Genomic DNA, 27,710 nt, shown 5'->3' on the forward strand with positions numbered 1-27,710 from the left:
TCATTTTGGCTTTAATTAAGTTCCTGCCTGGCCTCGGACCCTTAGATTGGGCAAGAAAATAATTCTTATACCAGCACCCTTAATTTCCTACTCACTTGTCTTTATGTAGTACTCGTTCTTTCAATATTTATCCCATTACACAATTTTGTTCCTGCTTGCTTGCACAGCAAATATACCCTAGGCCACATTACCTGCATATAATCCATATACCAGAAAATAACAGATAGTATTCCTTCAGGAAATATCTTCTGAGCTTTAATCATTTCTTAAAAAATTTTTTTTCTTTATTGATTTTAAAGAGAGAGAGAGTGAGAGGGAGAGAGAGATAGAAACATCGATGAGAGAGAACATTGATTGGCTCCCTCCTGCATGCACACCACTGGGGATTCGGCCCACAACCTGGGCATGTGCCCTGACTGGGAATTGAACTGGTGACCTCTTTGTGCATGGGTTGACGCTCAACCACAGAGCCATACCAGCTAGACAATCATTTCTTAATTTTAATCACATCTTAGCCATCTAGAGCAGCACTGTTCATAGAACTTTCTATGATGATTGAAATATTGTGTGAATCTCTTCTGTTCAAAATGGTAGCCACAAACCACAGTGCTATTGAGCAATCAAAATGTGAAGATTGCTAGTAAGACTGAGAAATTGAAATTTAATTTTATTGAATTTTTATTGATTTATGTTTAAACAGACACACATAGCTAGTGACTATCATGCTGGGTAGCACAGCTCTGGAACTCTGGGGGATTGTCTTAATTTCAACAACATTGCTGCTACCTGGAGAGTTTTTCCACTAATGTGATATGCTCCCTTCTCACTGCAAGGGCAACCCTTCTGCATTGTGGATATTTTCTCTCTTTGAGGGCCTTTGTTGTTGTCTGTGGGGTAGACTGACTCAATCCTGGGTACAAAGATGGAAAACTCTGGGTTGTTTGCCTGTGCCTAACCCTCTCCTGCGAGGCCAGCTTTCATGCTTTACTTCAGCACTAAATGCCTGGAATTTATCATCTCATTCCAGAACCCCTGCATTGGCCTTCGGCTAGTTTCCTTGTTGTCATATTTGCTTCCGTAGAATTCATTCTTCACCCTGTAGATAGAATGAATGTATTAAAATGAAATACAGACTCCCTCCTCTCCTCTTTTGCCATTTCAGAGATCTTATGAATGCTTTAGCCTAGAATGCCCCTCTTCTGCTTTTTGCACAGCTAGCTTCTCATCCTTCAAAACTCAGGTTGAATGACACCTTCTTGGAGAGGCGCTCTCTGATCAGTCTAAAGGACATCTTCATTTTACTGTCTGTCTCAGGCCCCGTTTTTTGTTTTTCCCTTTGTAACATTTACTGCAGTTTGTTTCCATTTTATTTGTTTGTTTCATTGTCCTCTTCTACAGAATGATCCTGAAAGCAGGGACCCCAGCAGCTTTGGCTCCCTCCCCACTGGGTCTCTAGTACTCAGCATGTGACAGAGACTCAATCAACAACTGTCAGATAAATTACAGAATCGTTTCCTTTTTCTCCCTAAGAGAGCATGATAGACTAGCCTCTTCCTTCTCAAAGTCTGATCTGTGCACTAGCAGCGTGGCACCACCTGGAATTTCATTAGAAATGCAGACTTTTATTAGAAGCACAGACCCCCGGCATCAGCGTATGAGTTGGAGCAGCATTGCTCTGGCAGAAGAGAATGAGAGTGGGCGCTTCCTGTCACTGCCCTCCATGGTCCACCACAGGCCCTGGCCCCATCTGTGGCCCCAGTTGTGGTTTTCTTTTACCCAAGGGAAATAAGAATTTCTTTACAACAACAAAAAATACAAACTCTACTGACCATGTCCTGAAAATGGAGCTTGCATTTATCATGTCCTAGTGAGTTGTCCTACCTGGGCTCATCTGAGGCTGGACTGCCAGGGGATACTGATGAGAGAATTGCAGTCTTGATTTGGTACTCACTGGCTGTATGAGATGGGGCATATTACATAACTTTTCTGTGTCTATTTATTTATTTATCTTATTTATTGATACTAGAGAGAGAGGGAGAAGGAGAGAGAGAGAGAGAGAAACATCAATGAGAGAGAACATTGATTGGCCGCCTCCTGCATATCCCACACTGGGGCTTTAGCCCACAACCTGGGTATGTGCCCTGACTAGGAATCAAAACGGTGACCTCTTGGTGCATGGGTCAATGCTAAAACACTGAGCCACACCAGCTGGGCTCTGTGTCTATTTAACACCTGCATTAAAAACATAGTCAGGTGGCATACCCAGACAATGACATATTATTCAGCACTAAAAATAAATGAAGTATCAATTCATTAAAAGACATGGAAGCACCCTTTTGTTTTTTCAGCCTCACTTGAGGATCTGGTTATTCATTTTAGAGATAGAGGAAGGAGGGGAGAGAGAGAGAGAGAGAGAGAGAGAGAAACATCAATCGGTTGCCTCCCATACGTGCCCTGATCGGGGATCGAACCTGCAAACGAGGTATGTGTCCTGACTGGGAATGGAACTTGCAACCTTTTTGATATACGGGATGATCCTCCAAACAACTGAGCCACCCAGCTGGGCAAGACATGAAGGAATCTTAAATGCTTATTACTAAGTGAAAGAAGCCAATCAGAAAAGGCGTCATAACGTAGGATTCCAACTATCTGACATTTTAGAAAAGACAAAACTGTGGTGACAGTAAAAAGATCATTGGTTACCAGTTGGTGAGGAGGGAGGAATGAATAAGTAGAGCAAAGAAAACATTTCGGGCAGTTGAAATACTTTGGATGATGCTATGATGGATACATGCCATTTGTCCAAACCCATAGATATATATCAATAGTGAACCTTAATGCACACTATGAACTTTGTGTGATTATAATGTGCCAATGTAGGTTCATCAGTTCTAACAAATATACCACTTTGGTGGGGGGTGTTGCTAATGGGGAGGCTGTGTGTGTGTGTGTAGAGTGTGAGGCAGGGGATATATAGGAAATTTCTGTGTTTCCCCTGAATTTTTCTGTGAACCTAAAACTGCTCTAAATAATAGCCTTAGTAATAATAATAAGAATGATATTAATAATAGTAATAATAAAACATAACCAGCATTTATAGAATGCTTACAATGAACACTGCACTAAGCTTCTTACTTGAATTTACACTTAACATTCACAACACCCTATTAGATCCCTTTTCATGATTATTATATTGTTGATAGAGATTTAGGGCTAAGAGACATGGGGTACTGCACAAGGTAAGACAGTTGGTAAATGGCTAAGCTGGGATTCAAACCCAGGGCTGCCTGTCTCCAGACTCTGATCCTCTGGTGCTATGCAGTTCTTGGATGATAGCATTTGGGGTGCTTGTGACAGCTGGGTGAAATCATACAGTATTGATAAATGATTAAGTCCTGTGTAAGTGCTAGTTAACATAATTTGGAGCAGAGACAAATGGCCAGGTCCCTCGACATACAACCATCTCATGCATATGGTCCCAGACAGGCAGTGGCTCAGCTGGCTACACTGTATCTGCTCGGGTCCACAGATCTCAGCCTCTTCTCAGGGAGGTGCAGAATGATTGCAAGGATATTCCCCCTCTCCCTGGGCTGGGAAGATGATCTAGGTGAGAAGCAAAGGGAGCATGACTCTCCTCCATGTGCTGAACACAAGCCCAAGACTTGGACCCATGCAAGATTCTGGCTGCTCTGTCGATCAACATCAGCAAAGTTCTCAGGACCCTACAACCAACATGTCAAAATGCTCAAATGTGTCTCTTAATCTATGCACTCCCATGATCTCTGCAAGCAGCACAGAACAGAAAATTCACCCCTTTTTCACACCTGGGGAAACAGAAGTATGCAGAGGTGAAATCATTAGCCTAAGGTCACAGACTTCATCACTGTTAAGAGCAAGGAGCAGGAACTTAAACATTTCTTTACTCTAAAATTAGAGTTTTATCTAGTAGATGCTTCTGCCTAAAAAGCTGGTGTTTCAGTTCTTTCCTGCTAAGCTCCATTTCAGCGTTTCTTCTGATGTATGGCCCGAATTCTGCTTCACTGGGTCTTGCTCAAAACTCATTTCTTTGGTGAACCATCCTCTCATCTCATATGACCACAGGCTCTCCTTAGACTGGAGCTCCTGGACATGGTTTTTGAAAAATGACATCATAATCTTAAAAAGAAATGAAGGAAATTGAAAGCAATCTTTGTGACGCACTATTTTTATTTGCTTGCTTGTGCTATTTAGATGAAGAGGGTACTGGATAGGGACTATATATTGCCCATGTTTTATACCATGCTTAATATGTCTCAGAATATAATAAATGTTTCACAGGCCAATGAAATATTCCAAAGCACATAACCTGCTGGGAGGTTGTAATATTATTCATGGCTAACACTGAGGAGAGAATCAGAATTTTTACCCTACAGGGAGTAGACACAGTGACACCCTGAGAAGCCAGGAGTTACTCTCAGGAAAACCAGATGTATAGAGTATTTCAATAAAATCTATTTCTGAAATGAATGTTAATACGGCATATATACATGTATATAATAACGTGCTAATATATGCCACTCTATGATAAAACTAATGGTTGGTGCTAGTTATTCATCATGTGATGCACTAATTTTATTATAGCTCTTAAAAGAGGACCTTTAAAATGGTATATTGCTGATTGAGACAATACATGTATAGGAGAGCATATGCATATTATATATGTAAATTCTTATTATTTAATGATGGAATAATTTCAGATGTCTGTACAAGTGAATGGGTTTTGTGGAATTACTAGAAAATAAAAGTGCAGCATGGCCGGTGTTGCTCAGTGGTTGAGCATTGACCCATGCACCAAGAGGTCACCAGTTCAATTCCCGGTCAGGGCACATGCCCAGGTTGTGGGCCTGATCTCCAGTGGGGGACATGCAGGAGGCTGCCAATTGATGTTTCTAACTCTCTCTCCCTCTCCCTTCCCCTTTCTCTAAACAAAAAAGAAAAGAAAGGAAAGGAAAGGAAAAGAAAGGGGAAAAAAGCGCAAAGTTGTTGGACAAAAAAAATTGAAATCAAATCATCCACACTATATGACAGTTATGTGAGATGTCAGAGGAAAGATTATCTGGAATAGGAGGGAGGAGACAGTACTTTAGTAATGGATATGGAAGTAGACTTTTGAACATTTCATTCCTTAATTTATCTATTGTAATGTCCTAATATCAATTTTCATTGCAAGCAAAACCACTTACTAACGTGTGCGTGTGTTACTAAGAGGCTTAGTGCTTATGTATACTGTAACAGTGCAAGAAGAATTATAGAAGATGAATACAAAGAAATTTGGGGGGTTAGTGGAAAAGGGGGTACATGGAACAACTAAAAAGCAGAGCCTGAGGGGCTCGAGTCCAGGTTGGCAGTCAAGGCTGGTGTGAGCTGAAGGGGAGCAGAGTAACCTGGAGTAGGTGTGTCCTCAGTTAAGAGTCAGGACAATGGGATCTCAACCTTGTGAGAGAGACTGTTAAATTAATAAATGCAAAGTGTTAGGTGTTATGATGATGATGATGACAATGATGACAACAACATGTGTGTGAGCATTTGCCAGGTATATAGTATTTTACATGCATTTCCATGTATCAAAACAATTTATCTTTATGTGAACACTCTGATAGAGAGGAGTAACTGCAGGATGGTATGAAATCACATAAGAAGGCTATCTACGCAGTCTAGAAGGATTGTCTGGTTTCCAGGAGAAGGTGAATGTCTTCCATGAGAGTGGAGGTGAAATAGAAGTATGTAAGAGTTTAGGATGGAGAGAGAAGAGCATTCAGGTGGCACATCAGAAGGTAAAAAGATGCAGCTGATTCCCTCTCCTCCAGATGTTACTCCTACTCATCAGGGTTATGCTTGAAGCAATCCCTGGCAAGAGAGTCATCCTATAGTACATATAGTATATATAGTCAGGAAAATTGAGTTCCTCCTCTACGACCTGCTTTAACTATTTGTGGTAGACATTGTTCTTATTCACCAATATATTTGATTCCTTCTCCATTTGCATGGAAGATGAAAATTCCCTTATCCCCTGAGACATAGCCATGGAGTTTGCTTTGGTCAATGACATGTTAGCAGAAGTGTACTGGGCACATAAGTGTGGGTGTGCTATTTTCCATATTCCTCTTTGTTCTACTGAACCAGAGATCATGTGCCCCAGATGATACATCTATAAGAGGGTGAAGCCTCTGTCAACCTAGATCAGTGAATTGCTTCATAGAGTGTCTTCACTCAGTGTCTGGGAGATAATCCTGAGAATCACTTTGACCTATAGAAGACTTTGAGTGAGAAATAAATTTCTGTTCTGTTAAGTCACTAACATTTTAGGGAGTGGTACATATGGCTGCAATATAACATTGTCTGTTTGTTTGCCTTTATTTTATTTGAAAACCTTTTTGCTTTTAGATTTGCATCTTATTTTTATATCTTTTGAGTCACTTGTACTATATTGTCCATGGGCTCTTAATGGCATCCACATTTCTTCTGGAATCAAATGCCTTTTGAAAATAGCATCCTATTATGTACAAATCTTGTGGTGAATTTTAGATGAGAGTTTGGGTTAAAAATATAAGAAATCCTTCTATTAAAATTATATATGGGTAATAATTCTGCAAGATATCCTTAATATTATATTATCTTCAATGTTTTGATTTTTTTCTTTTTATTGGCATAATACATTCCACAGTTTTCTTATAGTCACTAATTAAACTTAATTTTCAGGTAAGATGACATTCTTATATTTATTAGGAATAAATTCTTTGAAAATTATAGGTGTGGGTTAAATCACTGTATCCTTCTACAATTATTTTTCTCTTTAAAGGGAATGTTTCCACCACATTGCTAGACCACATAGTTTGCATTAATTAAAATATGCATTAATACACTTCACTGAAGCTGGAATTTCAATGTTATACTTCTCTGTATGGTGGGAGAAGGTTGTACCCAAACTGGTAGATTTGGACCTGTTGATTGCCCAAAATTTGCTGTCAGTTTTGTTTCCCAAAGTGATTCTCAGGCAAAGTAAAAACAGGTTAATAGAGATTCGGGTGCAACTACATCATCAGTAGACCAGATGTCTAAGAGAGGTTGGCCTGAAACAAGGGCAAAACTTTCCAATGAGATTCTGTCTACCGTGAAATTTGTAAATGATAAGGGGAGCAGTGTCTTCTTTGGGATGTTTTTATCTGGAGACACAGAGAACAAGGGTAGGTTATAAGACTGTTTCATATAAAAGAGCTCTCTTCCCACCAAATACAGAAAGGATTGATCAACAAGTTTTTTTCTTTCCTTCCCTCTCTACTTCCTTCCCTCCCTCTTTTATTTTCTTCCCTTCTTTCTTTCATTCTTTTTGAGCACCTGTCACATGGTTAAGCACAATACTTAAAGTGCAAATAAATATTTGCAAATATTTATGACCAAAACAGTAAAGCAATTGGTCATATCTCAAAGTCATGATGACTAAAGAATGGTCCTGAGTCTGTCTACACTTGCTTCTTCCAGGTTCTGTCAATTTTCTGCACTTATTATTAGGTATTCTTCCACCCTTTCCCGCTCCTACTCCCTCCTGATGTAGCTCTGCCCGACATCCACTATCATGCTCTTCCTGTTAGCTTTTTTTCTGGGAAAATAGGAGGAGATATTTTAAACTCCCTTTGGTAGAAAGAAGCATATGTTCTGATTAATTTTACCCAACCCTTTGACTCAGCAGCTTCTTGGGAGCTTGTTTTAATATTTGAAGTAACCATTATCATGCAGGTTGCATCCTACCACTGTTTCACCAAGTTGGGCTCTGAACAGAGATACAGAAAAATGGGAATGATGAGACCTACCCTGGCAAAAAAATTAGCACTAGATTGTTTATGTAGTGCATATCTTCCTGCTATATATGAAGGTCTAAATTATGTGGTAAGATAATTATAGATTAAAAATAGTGCCTTGGAGATAATGTATACAAAATAAAGTGGAGTAAAGAGTAATTCACTTGAGAGCAGAATGACGCCATTACCAGAAAAATTAAATTCTAGACTTCGAGATTCAGCTTTCCCTTGTGGGGTTCATCCTGAGTGCACTTGTTTCCCTTTCAGTGAGTTTCTCTTCCCTGTTCAGTGTCCTCTGAGAAATCACTGTCTTCAGGTAGTTTGCTAGCAGAGACACTGGTGCTCTAAGCAGGGAGTCAAAGTCAAGTGTAGAAATTGGATTGTCAATGATGGAACTTGTGGGTGGTCTCCCAAATTACCCTCCAGTGTTCTTTCCTGGACATCATGTGGTCTATAATATCTCATTAATATCTACTTGATTTATAATACAATAAAAAATCTTTAGGTGCCTTTACAAGTGTGAGCATGTAACACCTACATAGCAATCTTTTATATACAAATGAACATTTTTTTTTACCTGCAGGGTATACACATTTTTATGTTTTTTTTTTTTTACACACACACAATTCTGTTACCAGCCTTCTCTGTACAGCTGTACAGGTGCATGATTGGATTAGGCAGGGCAGGACAGAAGGTCCCAGGTAATCATAAACACTACTCTCAAAACATGGGCAACCCACTTACCATTAAACAGGATTGACAGCAGTTACTCAAATTGGGTTAACACCCCAAATAAGAACACCTTATATGTTTTCACCTTTGCAAATTATTTGTTTCATTAATGAACTGTCTCTACCAGTTAAATATGCACCAGGACAACAGAGCCAAGAATTTTCTCAAACAACTTATATTTGAAATTAGAATGCAGTACAAAAGTGTACTTATTTTGTAAAACTTATATAGCATATTTCCCAATTCCAGTTATACTTTATTTTCACTGATGATAAAAATTTGTATTTCCTAAACACAAATACTACCTGAAATGGGAAGAAGGTGTTCCAGGATTGTACTGAGTGCAATGGAAAAAAGAGGTGAATGCAAAATTTGCCTTGGACTGAAATTTCCATTTCTTATGGTGGTAGAAAGGGGATAAGAAAGACTGAAATATTGATGACTTAATTTTTAATCACAAAACATGAACTTATTTACCTAATTTTTTATTATAGAAACATTAACAACTTATTTTTCGACAACTTATTTTATATTACAAAAGTAACACTTTATAGGAAAAAAATGCAAATAAGCCCATTGAAGTACTCACCTCAGTTTAAAAATACATCGGGATTAGATCTGCACTAAAGGATCTGTAACACATATTAAGAGTAATACCCCTGGGGAGGGATTGCTGGTACAGTAATTTCATTTTTATGGTTCCTTAGGAGAGAACCAGAGAGTTGCTTTAAAAAATACTGTAGAATTAGACTTGTGTGGGAGATAACTGCAAAGTACTTGAAAAAGGAGAAAAAACAAAACTTGAAAATACCTGTAAAAACCTAGAAATGGAGTACTCTGGCCCTGTCCCAAGTTCTTTAAGCTTTTTTCCTTTTAAAGAACCAAACAGGAAATAGCAGCCAGCACAGTCTGGGTGTGTGTGTGTGACCAACACAGTTCCAGCTGCATTTGAAACTCAAAGAATAGCTGGTGGCTGTGTAACAGCAGATGATCAAATAAGTGTACATGTGAACATTTTAAGTTACAATAAAGTCTCTAAGGTATTTTTGTATTTTCTCTCTCTCTCTCTCTCTCTCTCTCTCTCTCTCTCTCTCTCTCTCTCTCCCCTTTAATTGACTGTTTTGTTCAGCTCATCCTAATCTACCTTTCATTCCATATAATGGGTAGAAAACATAATGTAGCCAATTCCAGGCAAACTTAATGACTTTTGGTTTTCTTACACATTAAGGTTTTTTATTTATTTTTATTTGCAATTTTTATTAATTTATTTTTGTTACAGATATTTCTCCTTTTCCCCCCACTGACACCCTCCTTCCAACCGCCCCCCCCAGCATTGTTGTCTATATCCATTGGTTACACATACATGCACATGAGTTCCGTGGTTTCCTCTTTCCTCTCCCCACCCTCCTCTTCTGAGGTTTGTCAGTCTGTACCCTGCTTCTATGTCTCTGGGTATAATTTGTTCATCAGCTTGTTTCGTTCATTATATTCCACAAATGAGTGAGATCATGTGATAATTGTCTTTCTTTGATTAGCTTATTTCGCTTAGCATAATACTCTCCTGGTCCCTCTATGTCATCTCAAAGGATAAGAGATCTCTCTTTCTTACAACTGCATAGTATTCCATTGTGTATATGTACCACAGCTTTTTTTATCCACTTATCTATTGAAGGACACTTGGGCTGTTTCCAGATCTTAACAATTGTAAATAGCGCTGTTATGAACATAGGAGTGCATACATTCTTTCTGATTGTTGTTTCAGGCTTCTTAGGATATATTCTTAGAAGTGGGATCACTAGGTCAAATGGCAGTTCTATTTTTAATTTTTCTGAGGCAATACTATATTGTTTTCTATAGTGGCTGCACCAGTCTGCATTCCCACCAGCAGTGTACTAGAGCCCCCTTTTCTCCACATCCTCACCAGCACTTGTGTAATGATTTGTTGATGGCTGTCATCTGGCAGGTGTGCGGTGGTATCTCATTGTTGTTTTAATTTGCATCTCTCTGATGATTAGTGACACTGAGCATTTTCTCATATGTGTCTTGACCATTTGCATGTCCTGTTTGGAGAGGTGTCTAATTAGGTTCTCTGCCCATTTTTTAATTGGATTCTTTGTCTTCCTTTGGTTGAGTTCTATGAGTACTCTATGTATTTTGGAAATTAGCCCTTTATCTCATGTATTGTTGGCAATTATGTTCTCCCATATAGTGGGTTCCCTTTCCATTTTGATGGTTCTTTTGCTGTGCAGAAGCTTTTTAGTTTGATGTAGTCCCATGTGTTTAATTTTTTCTTTGTTTCTCTTGCCTTAGGCACCATATCAGTAAAAATTCTGCTACATGTGATATCTGAAATTTGGTTGCCTACATTTTCTTCTAGGATTTTTATGGATTCATGATTCACATTTAAGTCTTTTATCCATTTTGAATTTATTCTTGTGTATGGTGTAAGTTGGTGGTCTAGTTTCATTTTTTTGCATGTAGCTGTCCAATTTACCCAATATCATTTATTAAGGAGGCTGTCTTTACTCCATTGTATGCTATTGCTTCCTTTGTCAATTATTGATTGAGCATAATGTCTTGGGTCAATTTATGGGTTCTTTGTTCTGTTCCATTGGTCTACATGCCTGTTCTTGTGCCAGTACCAGACTGTTTTGATTACTATGGTTTTTGTAGTATAACCTGATATCTGGTAATGTAATTCCCTCCTACTTTGTTTTTCTTTTTCAAGATTGCTGTGGCTATTCGAGGTTTTTTTGGTTCCATATAAACTTTTGGAGTGTTTGTTTTTTCTAGTTCTGTGAGATATGTCGTTGGCATTTTGATGGGGATTGCATTGAATCTATAGATTGCTTTGGGTAGTATGGACATTTTAATGATGTTACTTCTTCTAATCCATGAACAAGGTATGTGCTTCCACTTTTTATACCTTCCTCTATTTCTTTTTTAATGTCCTGTAGTTTTCTGAAAACAGGTCCTTTACTTCCTTTGCTAAGTTTATTCCTAGGTATCTTAGTTTTTTTGCTGCAGTGGTAAATGGGATTGTTTTTTTAGTTTCTCTTTCTGTGACTTCATTATTGGTATATAAGAATACCGTTGATTTCTTGATGTCAATTTTGTATCCTGCTACTTTTCCAAATTCATTTATTAGCTCTATTAGATTTTTTATGGAGTCTTTAGAGTTTTCTATGTACAATATCATGTCATCTGCAAATAATGACAGTTTTACTTCCTCCTTTCCAATTTGGATTCCTTTTATTTCTCCTCTTGTCTAATTGCTGTTATTAAGACTTTCAGTACTATGTTAAATAAGAGTGGCAAGAGTGGGCATCCCTGTCCTGTTCCTGTTCTTAATGGAAATGCTTTAATTTTTGCCCGTTGAGTATGATGTTGGCTATAGGTTTTTCATATATGGCCTTTATTATGTTGAGATATGATCTCTCTATTCCCACATTGCTGAGTGTTTTTATCAGAAATGGGTGCTGGATTTTGTTGAACACTTAGTCAGTGTCTATTGATATGATCATATGGTTTTTATCTTTCATTTTGTTTATGTGGTGTATCACATTAATTGATTTTCAAATATTGTACCAGCCTTGTATCCCTAGGACAAATCCCACTTGGTCATGGTGAATAATTTTTTTTGATGTGTTGCTGGATCAGATTTGCTAATATTTTGTTGAGAATTTTGGCATCTATCTTCATCAGGGATATTGGCCTGTAGTTTTCTTTCTTTGCAGTGTCTTTATCCAGTTTTAGAATTAGAATTATGCTGGCCTCATAAAATGAGTTTGGAAGTCTTCCTTTTTCTTGAATTTTTTGGAATAGTTTGAGGAGATTTGGTGTTAGATCTTCTTTGAATGTTCAGTAAAACTTCTCCGTGATGCCATCTGGGCCTGGGCTTTTGTTTGCTGGGAGTTTCTTGATTACATCTTCAATTTCTGTAGTTGTTATTGATCTGTTCAAGTTTTCTCTCTCTTTCCGGTTCAGTTTTGGGAGACTGTGTCTTTGTAGAAAATTGTTCATTTCACCTAGATTGTCCAATTTGTTGGTGTATAATTGTTCACAGTATTTTTTAATGATTCTTTGTATTTCTGTGGTGTCAGTTGTTACTTCTCCTCTTTCATTACTGGTTATGTTTATTTGGGTCCTCTCTTTGTTTCTTGGTGAGTCTGGCTAAGTGTCCATCAATCTTGTTTATCTTTTCAAAGAACCAGATCTTTAAAATTAAAATTTTTTTCCCTTTATTGATTTCGGAGAGAGAGAAAGTGAGAGGGAGAGAGAGAGATAGAAACATTGACGAGAGAGAACATTGATTGGCTGCCTCTTGCATGCCCCTTACAGGGGATTAGCCCACAGCCTGGGCATGTGTCCTGACCAGGAATCAAACAAGTGACCTCTTGGTGCATGGGCTGATACTCAACCACTGAACCACACTGGCTGAAAATTTTTAGATTTTTAAAAATGAAATGTTTTAGGGCAAGGTAGTTGTAGATTTGCATGCAGTTGTAAGAAATAATGCAGAGATCCTTTGTACCCTTTATGTAGTTTCCGGCAAAGGTAACATCTTGCAAAACTATAATATAATATAACAACTGGGATGCTGACAATGACACAGTCAAGACAGAACATTTAATCACCACAGGATCCCTCATGTTGCTCTCATCTCTCTTGCCCCACTTCCCCTTAACCCCTGACAACCACTCATCTATTCTCCACTCTTAAATTTGTCACTTTAAGGATATTATATAAATGGATTCAAATAGTATGTCACCTTTTGGGATTAGCTTTTTCACTCAGCCTAATTCTCTGGAGATTCATCCAGGCTGTCACATGTATCAATAGTTTATTCCTTTTTATTGTTTAGTAGTCCATGGTACGGATTTACCACAGTTTGTTTAACATTCACCTACTGAAGTGAATGTTTTTATTTCTCTGAAATAACTGTCTAGAAGTATACTTATTGGATTGAATTGTAGTTGCATATTTAATTTTTTAGAAACTGCTGAACTGTTTTCCACCAGCAATGTATGCGTAATCCACATCCGTGCTAGCATTTGGTGATGCCACTTTTTTTCATTTTAACTATTCTGTTGTGTAGTGCTATCATTATGGTTTTAATTTGCATTTCTTTGATGGTCAATATTATTGAGGATCTTTTATGAGCTTATTTACCACCTTATGTCTATTTGTGTCCTTTGCCCATTTTCTAATTGGATTTTTAGTGTTTTTACTGTTGAATTTTGAGAGTTATTTATATAGTCTAGATATTTGTCCATTGCCAGATTTGTGCTTTGTAAATATTTTCTTCCAAACTATACTTGTTTTATCACTCCCTTAATAGGGTCTTCGCCAAAGCAAACTCAATGTCTCCTTTGTGGAGCTCTGAGATTAGCAGAGAATATGGAAGAATGGGACTAATAGAATTTATTTCCAAAGTTTGTTTTTGATGCAGTGTGCCCTTGTGTCTCCACAGAACCTTTACACAGAGTTATTGTAACGTATTTTCTTAAAAACACCATACTAGCCCTGGCCGGTTTGGCTCAGCGGTTAGAGCATCAGCCTGCGGTCCTGAGAGACCCGGGTTCGGTTCCCACTGAGGGCACATACGTCGGTTGCAGTTTGTCCCCAGCCCTGGTCGGTTGTGCAGGTGGCAGCCACTCGATGTGTCCCTTTCACATCGATGTTTCTCTCTCTCTCTCTCTGTTCCTCTCTCTCCCTCCCACTGTACCTGAACAAAAAATGGAAAAATGTCCTCAGGTGTGGATAAAAAAACAACAACACCATACTAGTCAGAGTTCTTCAGAGAAACAGAACCAAGAGGCACACACATATACATCACCTTTAAACATTGCAATGATATTGCGTATTATAAATTATTGTTTTAAGCATGTCAGAGCTCCACCAAAAAACAAAAGCTGATGTTATACGCTCCCAGGTGCATTCCAGGTGCTAGGAAATAAGGTGTAGCTAACCGTGTGTCTAAACACAGGGGTGTTGCTGGCATGTATATCTATAATGGATGTGGTGTAGCCAGGTGAGCACCAGGTGGTCTGATCAAAGATGGAAACAGACATGTTTCTTGACACACATTTCTTCTCCATGGTGGTATCTGTTGCAAGTGTAGGAGGTTTTCTAGCTCCCTCCATGGGACCTACAGTCCCATAGTCACAAGTGGAGATGCACTGACAAACAGTGAGCTACTGTCCCCAGTGCTAGGCATCCTGGTGGCAACTCCAAAGCCAGCAGCAGTGAATGTATCAATAAGAAAATAGCTGGGTTGTCACCAAAGGCCAGCTAGGTGTTGACAGTGGTATCAAATGTGGAATCTGGCAGTTGTAAACCTGCACCACCTGTGTGCATTATTCTGCCTTTGTCTGGCTAGGCCTACAGACTGGACTGAGGCTACCACTTTTCTCAACAGTAAAGAGCTTTTAGGCTGATGCCCATCACTGGGCCCAGATGTGGGATGAGAGGTAGCTTCTGAGTCCAAGGAAAGGTTGGAAACTTGGGTCCCACTGCTGACTAATTTTTTAGGTAAATGGGTGGAGACATCAGCTGAGGGAATGTTGCCACTGGGTGGTGTGTTCTCAGAATTAGGGAGTGCCATGTAGAATGGAGAGTGGTTCTCCTTAGAGACAGAGGAAGAATGGAAAATGACAACCTGGGAAGGAGGAGTGGTATTCATTGTCTTGGTGTCAACGGCAGGGTTGAAGTTGGCAGAGGTGCTGTCTACTGAAGCATAGGCAACTTAAGAGTTCCATGCTAACAGGAACACTGTGGAGGGAGGTTCTTTTCTGCTGACCATCAGGGGTTCCTAAAGTGGGCTGGGTGGTGGTTTGGGGGTCAATTAGTTGGTATGGGGTAGGGCAGGGGTCCTTCAATACAGATGAGCCAGTGGAGGGGACTTTAGGGTGCCTCCACTGGACTTGGGAAGATGGGATGAATCTCATACTGGAGGCTGGAGAAGATCTAAATATGACAGCATGGGAAGTGGGAGTAGTATCCATGTCAGTATCTAAAGTGGGCTGAGAGGTCAAATACGCAGATACCTTGGCTCTGATGATAGAAGGGACAGCCATAGAGAGCTGGGCAGTGAAAACAGGGGTACTGGTAGAGGGGATTGAAGAGATGTGGGTAAGACAAAAGGAAGGCAGAATCTACATACATAGATGTAGGAAATTCATTTTCACAAGAGGGTGGTTGGAAGGAGAAGGCTGGGGTCATAGGAGGTGTGGGGAGTAGCAGGTTTTGTAGTTAAAACTGAATAAACAAGGCCTCCATTCTCATGAAATGGAATTCCCAAAATAGGATTAGAATTAAGAGGAAGAAAACCAGCCTGAGCAGCAAGAGGAGAGTGAGAGACTGTGCATCCTGTTTCCTAATCAACATTAGGTGTCAGAGAAGGTGAAGAGACAGACAGGTTCTGGGGCCAGGCAAAAGGTCAGCCAAGTTGGTTGTATCAGGGACCTGCCTAATGTGAGTGGCCAGAGGCAGGGAGTCCGCAATCACCCAACCAGGTGGAGAGAAAGAATGGGCATGCTGAGAGGCACTGCAGTCAGCCAAGACCTCTGTTTTATCTTCCAAGAATTTGTTATACTGACATCCAGTGTTCTCCAAGGTATCCAGGTTTTTGTCAACAGCAAGGCAAGGAAGCTTAGGAGGTGAGGGCAGCTCACCTTGACCCCATAGCAGCAGTGGCAGAAGCAGAAATTTGCTGTGGACATTTTACATTGGCAGGGCTTCCTGCTGGGAGAGGCTAGTGGAGGAGAGCTCCTGGATGGGAGGTCTAAAGGCTGTCCATGTTGCATCTCATTTCCCAGCATCAGTGAACCTGGAAAGCTGGGTGGATGGTCTTCACTCAGCACCTGCTGTGGATCTCTCCAGCAGTAGGGAGCAACAGGGTAGGGTCAGAGAGCACTGCTGCTTCTGAGTTCTGACTCAGAGGAGGCAGAACGTCTCCCTCAAGGCTGTGTGAGCTTGTGACCTGGCCTTCGGAGGAGGAGCACAGGGGCAACATCTGGGCGTTCTCACCCAAGCTGTCTTGTGGGTGCTTGGAATTGAGGTCCAGATTTTCTGAATTGCACTTGCATGGAGTTAGGACTCTGTTGGTCTTCAGGGGCCTGGATGTCAGTGGTAGATCCCCACTGCTATGGGGACTGTTCCACTCCTCCTGTCCATTGGTCTCTACCTGATTCTCTTTGTTCTTTGCCATTCCTTTGGGAGACTCTCCTCCTCCATCTCCTTTGAGCAAGGAAGTGGAACTTTCACCTCCATCTCCTTTGGGCAAGGAAGTGGATTGGTAGTGGGTGGTACTGACTTCACAGCCTTAACCAACAACTCAGAAGGTGAACATGGGAGAAAACATTTGGCCCCAGAGGAGAGAGATTGGTATTTCTTGAGCATCCAGACATGGAATTACAATCAGACAGCACCGGCTTCTCTGGAGGGTCCCCAGAGGGACCCAGGGGACTTTGGGAAGAACACCACCTCTTGGCTCCATGTCAAATCCAGAAGGCAAGGACACATGGTTGCGGTGGAACAATCTGTGGCCAGGGCGGAGGGCAGACCTGGGAACAGCGGAGTGGTCCTGGTCAGGTGGCCAGGCTGGAGCATTATCACGGTGGATGTGGAAATCCATTGGGCGTCCGCCACTGGGCGAAGGACAGCAGTGGGATGAGACAAGACTTAGAAAGCAAATTGCCCATCAAGAGCCAGTTGTGAGCCAAATGAACCCGAGAATAGAGTAGGAACTGGGAGAGCTTCCTACTCCTCTCATTGTTGAGCAAGCACTGAACTAACTTCAGCCAGGCGTTTGTGACGTCTTCTTGGACACGTCACAGAGAAAGGTGTGGGGTGGAGGGTAGGTGCTCTGGCTCAGGGTGCGTGTGTTTTTGTTGGTGGTAGGGTGCAAGTCTAATACTAAGTCAAAGGGAAAAGGACGAGACCTCAACGAACAGCTTGGTCAACCTCTTCTTGACTTCTTAGCACCTGGGACCTCCTTGGGGGGCGAAGGGGACGGGGAAGTTGCAGCTATTTGGCACCAGATAGGCCACCTTGGAAGACTGGAGGTTCCAGCTGCCAGAGCTCACCCTGCCTGGGTGCCGGCTCTGCAGGCCTCTTTGCGCCCTTTCGGGGTCCCTGGGTCTGGAGGCTAGAGCCTGCTCAAAGTCAAGTTCTGGAATCGCCCAAGTCCTGCCTGGATGAGGCCCACCTCCTCCAGTGACCTCCTCAGCTTCTCTGTGAGGCCTGGAGTTGGGTGCACTTTCTCCACCAGTGTCACTAGCTAGGGGCGGAAGTTTCTGAGGAGTTTGCGCGGACCCCTGACCTGACTGGACACTGCACCCCGGGAAATCCCTTCCTGGCGCGCAGGTTCTTTTTTCACCGGTTTTTAGAAACTTGTAAAACAACCTTTAAATCAGACCTGTCCTCAAATCATAAAGTTGGCAGCGCTTGGTCAGGATTGGAACTCAGCTTGCGTGATCACAGAGCTCCTGCTCTGGACTGTGGTGTTTCCTTAATGAAATCCATCTTTTAACTGTGTGAGGATTTTCTGTTAGTGAAGGCAACTATGGTAGCTTATTGGACAATTTTAGTTTATTTTTCATTGGTTGCTTTACTGAGCCTAATCAAATGTGTTTGCTTTGCAGAGCTGCAGTGGATTAATCCTGAATAAGTAATTTGGAAATGTTTTTATTCATTTCTATGGAAACCATCTATTTGGATTTTCATATATCAAGATCATAGAGATTTGTCCCAGTCCAATTGCAATCTTAGTTACAGCAGTGTCGGCTTACATATTAAGGGCATAGTTTTGCTCTGCTGGCCCTTCAGAAATCTGTAATTGGTGTGGAACACTGACACTAACAGAATGTGTCTTAGAGTGCCTGGGATTTAGGCTTCTGCAGATTAGTGGAATCTTTTTTGATGGAACAAACCCTTTGGAATTGATTAACACTATCTCCCGCTCCCATTAACTACTCACTTCTCACACAGTCTATTTGGTCTGCCTTTGCTGGCATTTTTAAGAGTCAGACCTGAATCTGAGAGTTTAATTGATATTGGAGGTAATATACACCAGACATATTCCTTGACTTTTTACTCCCAAACAGGGATTTTTCTGTGTGTGCCTATTTTGGACTGAACAATAATGTATATATTTCCTTTCTACAGAACAAACCTCTATCTTTTTTATTCTCAGAATATGTCATCCTGCCTACAACATTACTTTATACCTCCTCTTTACTCCAGGGTTTTAGGGCTTTTTGGGACATAGTTTCTTTTTTTTCCTAAACATTACTGAGAGGGTTGTATGTTTGTGTGAGGGTATATGTTCAGGGACATGCAGTGCAGCCCTCCTGGAGACTATGAAATATGCTTAAAGAAACAATACTGTAGGGATGACCTAAAGATCTAAGAATCATGTTAGAAATTTGAGCAGCAAGTATAACTTCTAGGAGAGTGTATAATAAATATCCAAGATTATCTATCTATCTATCTATCTATCTATCTATCTATCTATCTATCTAGTCTATTGATCATCTTTTTTCTGTCTTTCCTTTTTTCTTTCATGTAAAATAACTTTTTGTAAAAGTTATTTCTTAAAACATTGATTAGCTACAACTGATTTATAACATGCAAAACAGCATCTAATATGCCAAATTATTACGAACCCAGAGTTGCTAGACTTTTAATGTAGAAAGAATGCATGCCCATTTTGATGAACTTTGTTTATTGTCTTTATACTATATCTAATGGTATTATAGTTACATTAGCTTTCTTTTGGTATAGTCTTATATTTAAATTTTGTCTCCTATAAGTATCATATGAATTTTTTCAAACCAGTCTGACAATCTTATTCTTTAATTTGGAGTATTTAGTTTATATGTCTTTAATAAAATTACAGACATTTGGTTTTATAGCTCTCATCTTACTATTTTTGGGGGGGGGTATCTGCTTTGTATTCTTTTCTTTCAGGCTTTTTCTCGCAATTAATTAAATGTTTTTATTATTCTATTTTCCTCTTATTCATTTGCTAATTTGATATTTTTATTATTCATTTAATGATTAACCTAGAGATCACAATGTGCCTCCATGACTTATTACAAATTATTACTTTTATCTCTTTCCTAGTACTGATAGAAACTTAGAATACTTGAACTCTATTTACTGCTCCCTCTTGTCTTTTGACTTACTCTTGTTATATAATTCAGTTACAGTTTTACAAGACTTCACAATTACTTTTTGTATGGTCAATATTCATTTATAGTTGCCTAAATATTTATCTTTTCCTGTGTTAATTCCCTCCTATTTTTTTCATGTTTCGTTCTGTGATCACTTTCTTTTGCCTGAAAAATCTCTCTTTGGTATTTCTTTTAGCATAAACCTACTGTTAATGAACTTTCTTGGTTTTTGTTTTGCCTAAAATGGTCTTTTGTTTATTTTCAGATTTTAGAGAATATTTCCACCAGATATAAAATTCTGAGTTGGCTTTTAGCACTTTAAAAATGTTATAATAATGTCTTTTGGCTTCTATCATTTCTATTGAAAACTAAGTTGGAAGTTTAATTGTTGTTCCTTTAAAACTAATGTGCCCAGAGGTTGGTGTGGCTCAATTGGTTGGACATTGTCTTGTGTACCAAGATGTTGCAGGTTTGATTTTTGGTCAGGGCACATGCCCAGGTTTCAGGCTTGGTTCCTGGTAAGGGGCATGCAGGAGGCAGCTGATCTATGTTTTGCTCTCATATTGATGTTTCTCTCTCAATCCTCCTCTTTCTGGAATTATAATGATGCATATGTTAGACACTGGAGCATGTTCCAGAAGTCTCTTTCACTTGAATGTATATACTTTTCTACTATTTTCCCCTCTGTGCTTCATTTTAGTTATTTTCTATTAACCTCTCCTCCAGTTTACTAATCCTGTGTTTGGCTGTGTCTAATTTACTATTAACTCTATTCATTGAGTCCTTAATTTAACATATTCTTTCTCTTTAAATTTTAAAATAAACATTTGATCTTTAAAAAATCTAATTTTTTGGTGAAATTCTCTATCCTTTCATTTATTTGTGTACTTTTTCTTCATTTTAACATGTCAGTCATAGTTATTTGTTTGCTAACTCAAAACTCTGGATCAGCAGTGGGTCTATTTCTATTCTTTATTTTATTCTGTCACTTTTCTTATGTCTAGTAATTTTTGACTGAATGTACTGTTTATTTATAAAAGAACTGTAGTGGCTCCATATATTTTTGTCCTCTATCAGAGAAGATTTCCACCTCCCTCTTTTTTTTTTTTTTATCCTCACCTGCGGATATTTTTCCATTTTTTGTACAGATAGAGTGGGAGGGAGAGAGAGGAAGGGAGAGAGAGAGAGAAACATCGACGTGAAGGGACACATTGAGTGGCTGCCACCCGCACGACCAACCAGGGCCAGGGACAAACTGCAACCGAAGTACGTGCCCTTAGCGGAAACCGAACCCGGGTCTCTCTGGACCACAGGCCGACGCTCTAACCGCTGAGCCAAACTGGCCAGGGCTCTACCTCCCTCTTTTATGCTAATAGAGTATGAAGGTGATTATCTCAGTTCAGTCAGGGGTTGAGCTTGGCTGAAGCTCACTTCAGTATTTCTCAGTCTACCATTGGACTGTCCTTATTCCCAGGACAGGCTCTCTTATTGTTTTGGCTGGGAGTCTGGTCTTTGTCTCCTCAGCCTTGACGTCTGGAGAAGATTCAGCTCTTCTTTCCCTCTGTGGTTTTCAGCTTAACTCTTTATCCTCCTAATGCATAAAACTTTAAATTTTGCAAATGCCTATGGGGATGAACAGTCATGATTTGAAGTAGATCTTTTCATATGTCAAGTCTTTAATTCCTAAGCACTGTGAAATTGTGGAAACTCTTACAGCCCTTCTAAAGTTTTTGGCCTAGTTTCCCATCTTCCTGTATAACACCAGAACTCCAAAGACTTCCCTCAGGGAAAACTGACTCTGTATTTAGGGCTCTTCAGGTTTTCATTTTGTCACTCCAGTTCTATGTGACAGCTAAGAGCTGGATAGTTTCTCTTTCTCAGCATAGGTCCTCCGAGTGGGCCAAGGTTGAACAACTTATGGTCAGGCCTTAAAAGTGTCCCCAGAGAAAAAAGTTATTGGCCATCATCAGCTCACCTCAGAACACTGTTCTCCTCTCTAGAACTGTACTTCATCTAGTCCTAATTACTTTAATAGCTCTGTAATGCCTACTATGCACATATATTTTGAAAACTTACTCATTTTTAGTCATCACAGGGAAAATCTTGACCCATTGTGGATTTATTTCATTCTATCTAAACAAGAAAAGTCCTTGTCCTTACACTTTTTCATTTTCTTCATCAATTATACCACCATTCAATGCACTACTCTGGAGATGACTACAATATCTTATCTAGCAATTTTCCATATGAAACTGGTTTAATTGTTACTGCGTTTTCAAGGATTACCTTACAAACATTAATTAAATTAAAAAAATTCTATTATTTTCTACCTATTCTTCAGAACTGACTTTATATACTCTCTCTGCCCCCGCCTTCCCTGATTCCTTAGTTGGACATAAATTCTTCCTTTCTGGAACTCCCACATCACCTTATTTGTATTACTTTATTGCACATGTACCTTGCATTACAGTGACTTACATATATTTATATTCTTGACAGGGCATATCATATAGCTTTGCCCAAGGTAGAAGGAATAAATGAACAAAAGACTGATAGTATAATACTGAACATATTCTCTGGGGATACCAAGAGATTTATTACATGCTCATCCTCATCATTTTTGTTTTCTGAGCTGGAGGCCAGGATTATACAATTAGTATACAATTTATGTACCGGGGCTAAGACTTTCATAATAGTAGGGTTTTTTATACAATTCAACAAAGGTTTTTGTGTTAAAATTCTGGTTTTCACAGTCATTAAATAGGAAAAACATAGTTAATTTAATAAAGGCAACTAACGTACACACACAGACAGGGTTTTTCATATTGGCAGCAGTCAGATTTGTCTTTGAGAAAATCCATGTACCACTTACATTTTCAAGATTCTGAGCATAAAGTTTCTGAGTCAGAAATGACTGTGCTACTTCAGGATTCCAATATTTCTAAAATCCAATATCCATTTATTAAGTATGACAATGGGCAAAGAATTGTGGGGAAAACACATTTCAGGCATTGCCCATTCTACAGAAAGGGTATTAGTTAAAATAAGGCATAAATATACTGCAAAACACCATCTATATAATAAAATGTGAGAGGTGCTATATGAAGAGCAGAGATAGTAAATATTCTAAGAATTTAGAGGAGATGATGACCACCCTAGGGATGGCCAGTCAGAGATTTGGATTATTTTTTCTCATCAGGCACATAGCCTTCAGGGCTGTTTGGCTTTAAAATTCTTTTTTTCCCTTCTTTTCTTCAAGTTGGATTAACACTGGTGAATCATGCTGGAAAAGAAATTAATAAATTTAATATGACATTCCATCCCAGCTGGCTTTAATTGTCTGAATTACTTTTAAGACAAATTTGTAAGACAAGTAAAGCACTTCCTGCCAAACGTATGAATGCCATGTGGCCTGAAGTGGAATCTTGGTGGTCCAAGTCCATTCACAAGGAAAGTACAATTTACCACAACTATTCTGAAAGAGCCTAGAAGTTGGAGGAATTGCAGCATTTCTCGTCAGAAATGTTAAATGAGGAAAAGGACCAGAGATGAATCGAATAAGCTATATTCTTGGAAAGCCAGAAATTTTATATATTTTAAAGTGTTTGTTATGGTGAAACAGTACTAGTAGTTGGGTAGAACACAAGCTGTGGAGTGAACTTTGTGGGAGGGAATCAGGCAGAACACATAAGAATGTTGTTTGAGGACTGTATGTGATACCAGGACATATGTAAAAATTTTCCAGTGTTTGAATGTTCTTTCAGAACACTGTGAAATTATTAAAAATTACTATAAAGACCACCTAGTCACATAGAAGTGTGCTTGTGAAATGCTAGTAAGTTAAGATGTCAAGATAAAAATTCAGTTGTATGGAATGCAGAAAGTGCAAATGAAAAAATCAGTTAGAATTCATACCCGAACGATAAAAGTTATTTGTTGTATGGTGGAGTCAAGGTAATTTTCTTTCCCCTCTGTATTTCCAAAAATGTTTATACTTTGATTACATTATACATTAAATATAGTACTTTTATTCAACAAATATTTCATAGCTTTATGGTTTATTTAAGACACATTGCATGTTATCTCTACCCTCAAAGAACCCTGAATCTGCTAAGAGGGTAAGACATAAAATCTTGCAAATAATATTGAATGGATAAAGTAAGAGAGCAGTAGGAAGTCAGATGAAAAATATCACATAAAACATTTGTGATATGAAGCCTTAATGAAGGTAGTGGAGTCTGTGTGGGGACCTTGAAGGACAGGATTTTATTTTATATTTTTAATTTATTTTTTTATTCTCACCTGAGTACACTCTTGAATTTACCTTCAGTTAGAGCCAGAGGAAGAGAGGGAGGGAGAGAGAGAGAGAAACATCCATGCAAGAGAAACACATCGACTGGTTGCCACCCGCACAATCCCAACTGGGGCCGGGGACAAACTGCAACCGAGGTATGTGCCTTTAGTGGGAACCGAACCCAGGACTCTCTGGTCCACGGGCCAATGCTCTAACCACTGACCAGGTTGAAGGACAGGATTTTAATAGATTGTGTTGAGCATGAAATGGTATTCTTGGTGGAGAAAATGCACAAAGCAAAAGGGCCAAATGGAAAAGCATAGCTGTGTTTGTGGAAAAGCAAGGATTCACGCTGCTCAATAAACAGAATAGAAAAGAAAATGTGACTTAAGTGAGGCTAAGGCCAGATATTATTTATTTATTTATTTATTTACTTATTTATTTTTATTTCTTTTAATCCTCATCCAAGGATATTTTTTCATTTATCTTTAGATAGAGTGAGTAGGAGGGGGAGAGAGAGAGGAAGAGAGAGAGAGAAACATTATGTGATAGAGACACATCGATTGGTTGCCTCTTGCATGACCCCAACCAGGGCTGGGGACCTAACTGCAACCAAGGCACATGACCTTGATTGGAATAAAACCCACAACTCTTCAGTCTAAAGGCCAATGCTCTAACCTCTGAGCCATATCAGCCATGACTAAGGCCAGATTTTAAAGTATCTTGCATGACACACTAACACAAACTTAGTGATCACATCCTAATAGCTTATATGTGTATTTTACTTCAGAGTTGATGAGGTACAGAGTGTTTTCACATTCTTTACATATGATTTTCACAATAGTTTTTTTGAAGAAAAGATTACCACTGCATATACAGATAATAAAACTAAAGTTGGAGAAAATAAATGACCTCCCAAGGTCACAGAGCAAGCTCATGCTAGTTCTACCCACTCCTGTGCTTCCTGTGTTCATTCTCATCAACAATATAGAATTATCCATAATACATCATCCTTGATTATTCACTTTTCCCTTCAGCACATTCTAGTCATATGTGGAAAAAGCAGCCAATCTACCAGGAATTCCTTCATGACTTCAAGTGATTGATTTAAGAAATTTCTTAGTGGACAGGAGAGACTATGATGATTTGAGGATGACCTTAGATTAACGTTTTAGTGTGAATCCTAGCTCTGCTGTTTAACTTTATCAAATAGTTTACCTTTTCTGAGCATGTGTCCTGACCTTTAATATATAAATAATATTTACCTTATAGAGCTGTTCAGAGGAATAAATAGGAAAACATGTATAAAATGCTCAGCATGGTGCCTGACTCAGTAAGCATTCAATTAGTGGAAGTGTTATGCAATATTGTTGATATAATAACTTTAAATTAATAACTCAATGCTTTCTTTTTATTCCTTTTTCCTAATTTAGTTCAATCAGTTCCCAAATGTCCCAGATTTGAGTAACTTAATTGGAAGCCAGGAACCTGCCATCTCTCTAAATGTAAGATGACCTTGTTCTGTAGCCAAATGTTATCTGCCTCCCTGCCCACCCCAAAATGTCATTTTGTTGTACATAGAGGATTTGGAAGGTCACAGAGGAGGAGTCAACTTAGGATGTAAACAATAAAAGAGGAGATTACACTCAAGGATCACTTTACCTGAAGTCACCTCTTTCTTCAGAGCCTGACCAGTACAGTCCTACATGTCAACTGACTCTAAAACCATCTCATTTTTAGCATCATTGGTGAGTTAAAAACACTAAGGAACTTCTCCTGCTAATGTGAAGAATTGAGATTTGCTGAGTTCTTAATATGTGCTAGGCAATAGCCTAGAATAGAATAAAATAGAATAAGCCACACAAGTTTTGATTTGTAGATTTTTTTCTTATTCTTAAACCATTGTGTTGTATCCTTGAAGCACATTTTCATATGCATCTCTCAAACTGAATCTTTTGTTACTGCATCAAGCCTGTAGAGTTAGCAAATGTTAAATACCTCCATGAAGAAACCCCACCCAATGGTCCATACTTATTGCTCTATCCAGAGCATCACTATACAGCCACAACTACACAAAGCAAACATACTCTTTAGATTTTTCCTTAGGGTGGCCTTTTTGCTTCTCATTGCCATTCTATTTTCTATCACAGTTTGACATCCTCTAGGTCAGGTGCTTCTTGGAATTCAGACATGATCTCATGATCTTCCTGCTACCCTTTCTATGGGAACTCAATCTATCAAGATACTCACCAATCTGTATTAATTGACTTCGGTATGCTTCATCAATCCTGTTTTGGCCCATTTACTCATTTATTTTAAAAATATTTTTACCTAGAGAACCTAGTTTAATGGGAACTCTAGCATTTATGAGCTTCCCTTTGGGATATGTTTAATAAACACTTGATACTTACATTGTTGATAATTATGACAATTTCTTAAGTGATGTGTCAAGCAGCTGGGAAAATATACAATTGGCTCTAATAGGGGAGAACAAATGCAGGTAATAGCTTTAAGTCTACAGACACAATTAATTACTTAAAAACCCCGGTCCCTGTGCTCACTCTCCCAGTTTTAGCCAGTCTAGTTATGGACTTACAGTAGGTGGTTGCTTGGGATTAGGAAAAAGACAATTATATTTGCTTAACTGGTCTTGCAATCTGGTCAGCACTAGAGCTTTTGGGGATTTGGGGCATTAGGAAGTAGTAATCAGATCTGGAGGAGATGGTAATGGAGGCTACCGTAGAGGGAGGCCTCTTTCTGGTATCTTATGCTAGCATGGAGAGCGGAAAGGCCAGGGGTGAAGACAGAAACCACACTACTCGTGCTTTCATGGAATACTAGGGAGGATCAAGTAATCCTTTAATTGTGAGTGTGATCCCCAATAATGGTAGATTTGGCTGGGAAGCATTAAAGTAAATTCTTTCTACAAGCTTCAGGAAGTAGCTTCCAACCTTTCATAACTCTTTACCTGGAAAGTTGCCCAACTGCTACCTCCAGATACATGCCTCAGTTTCCCCTATTGCCTCTCAGCCTCTTTTCTTGCCCTATACAACTTCTTTTTCAGATTTTTTATAAAAGAAGATTAAATAATATGTATTTAGAGAATTCATCTAATTAGATGTATGGTTCACTTACTCTTTAGAAAGTGTACAAGTATTGTTGAATACATATGGTGCTTCTACTAATTTCTATAAATATCTAGTTATTCGATCTTGGATAAATTATGCCTTATTGTTACACTCTTATAGTGGAAAAATCAGATTCAACTCATGATTTTTAAGTCAACATTTTTCCTGAAGCATTCCATAATTTTTAGCATTGTCCATACTGTGTACATTTATATGTTGCCAGGAAGCTAAATAAACTTGTTAAGAATACTGCAGAATAAAAATAGTTAGGCATTTATATATTACAAACATTTAAACAATTCAATGTAGAGATTTATACATAGGCTTTATAAGCAGGAATATGAGAGACAGTTGAATTAGTACATAAAGTTTTATTTCAAGTTTTCCCCTTCCAAGCAAGCTTTATTTACACATTCTAATATTGTACAAAATTTACATCCTCTGCGACTTATTTTATTCATTTTTCACTAATAGTTTGTGTCTTTCTGAAATGCAGAAAGCTTTACTTATAGTTCTCATAAATGCTTTTATTTATTTTGGC

At 39.0% G+C, this 27,710-nt stretch overlaps 1 pseudogene; it reads right to left on the reverse strand.

The window, feature by feature from the left end:
- LOC118619267 overlaps window positions 1-27,710 on the reverse strand; it is a 54,850-nt pseudogene that overhangs the window by 26,501 nt on the left and 639 nt on the right.

The sequence above is a fragment of the Molossus molossus genome, unplaced genomic scaffold, assembly GCF_014108415.1.
Source record: "Molossus molossus isolate mMolMol1 unplaced genomic scaffold, mMolMol1.p scaffold_m16_p_6, whole genome shotgun sequence".
Classification (NCBI taxonomy): Eukaryota; Metazoa; Chordata; class Mammalia; order Chiroptera; family Molossidae; genus Molossus; species Molossus molossus.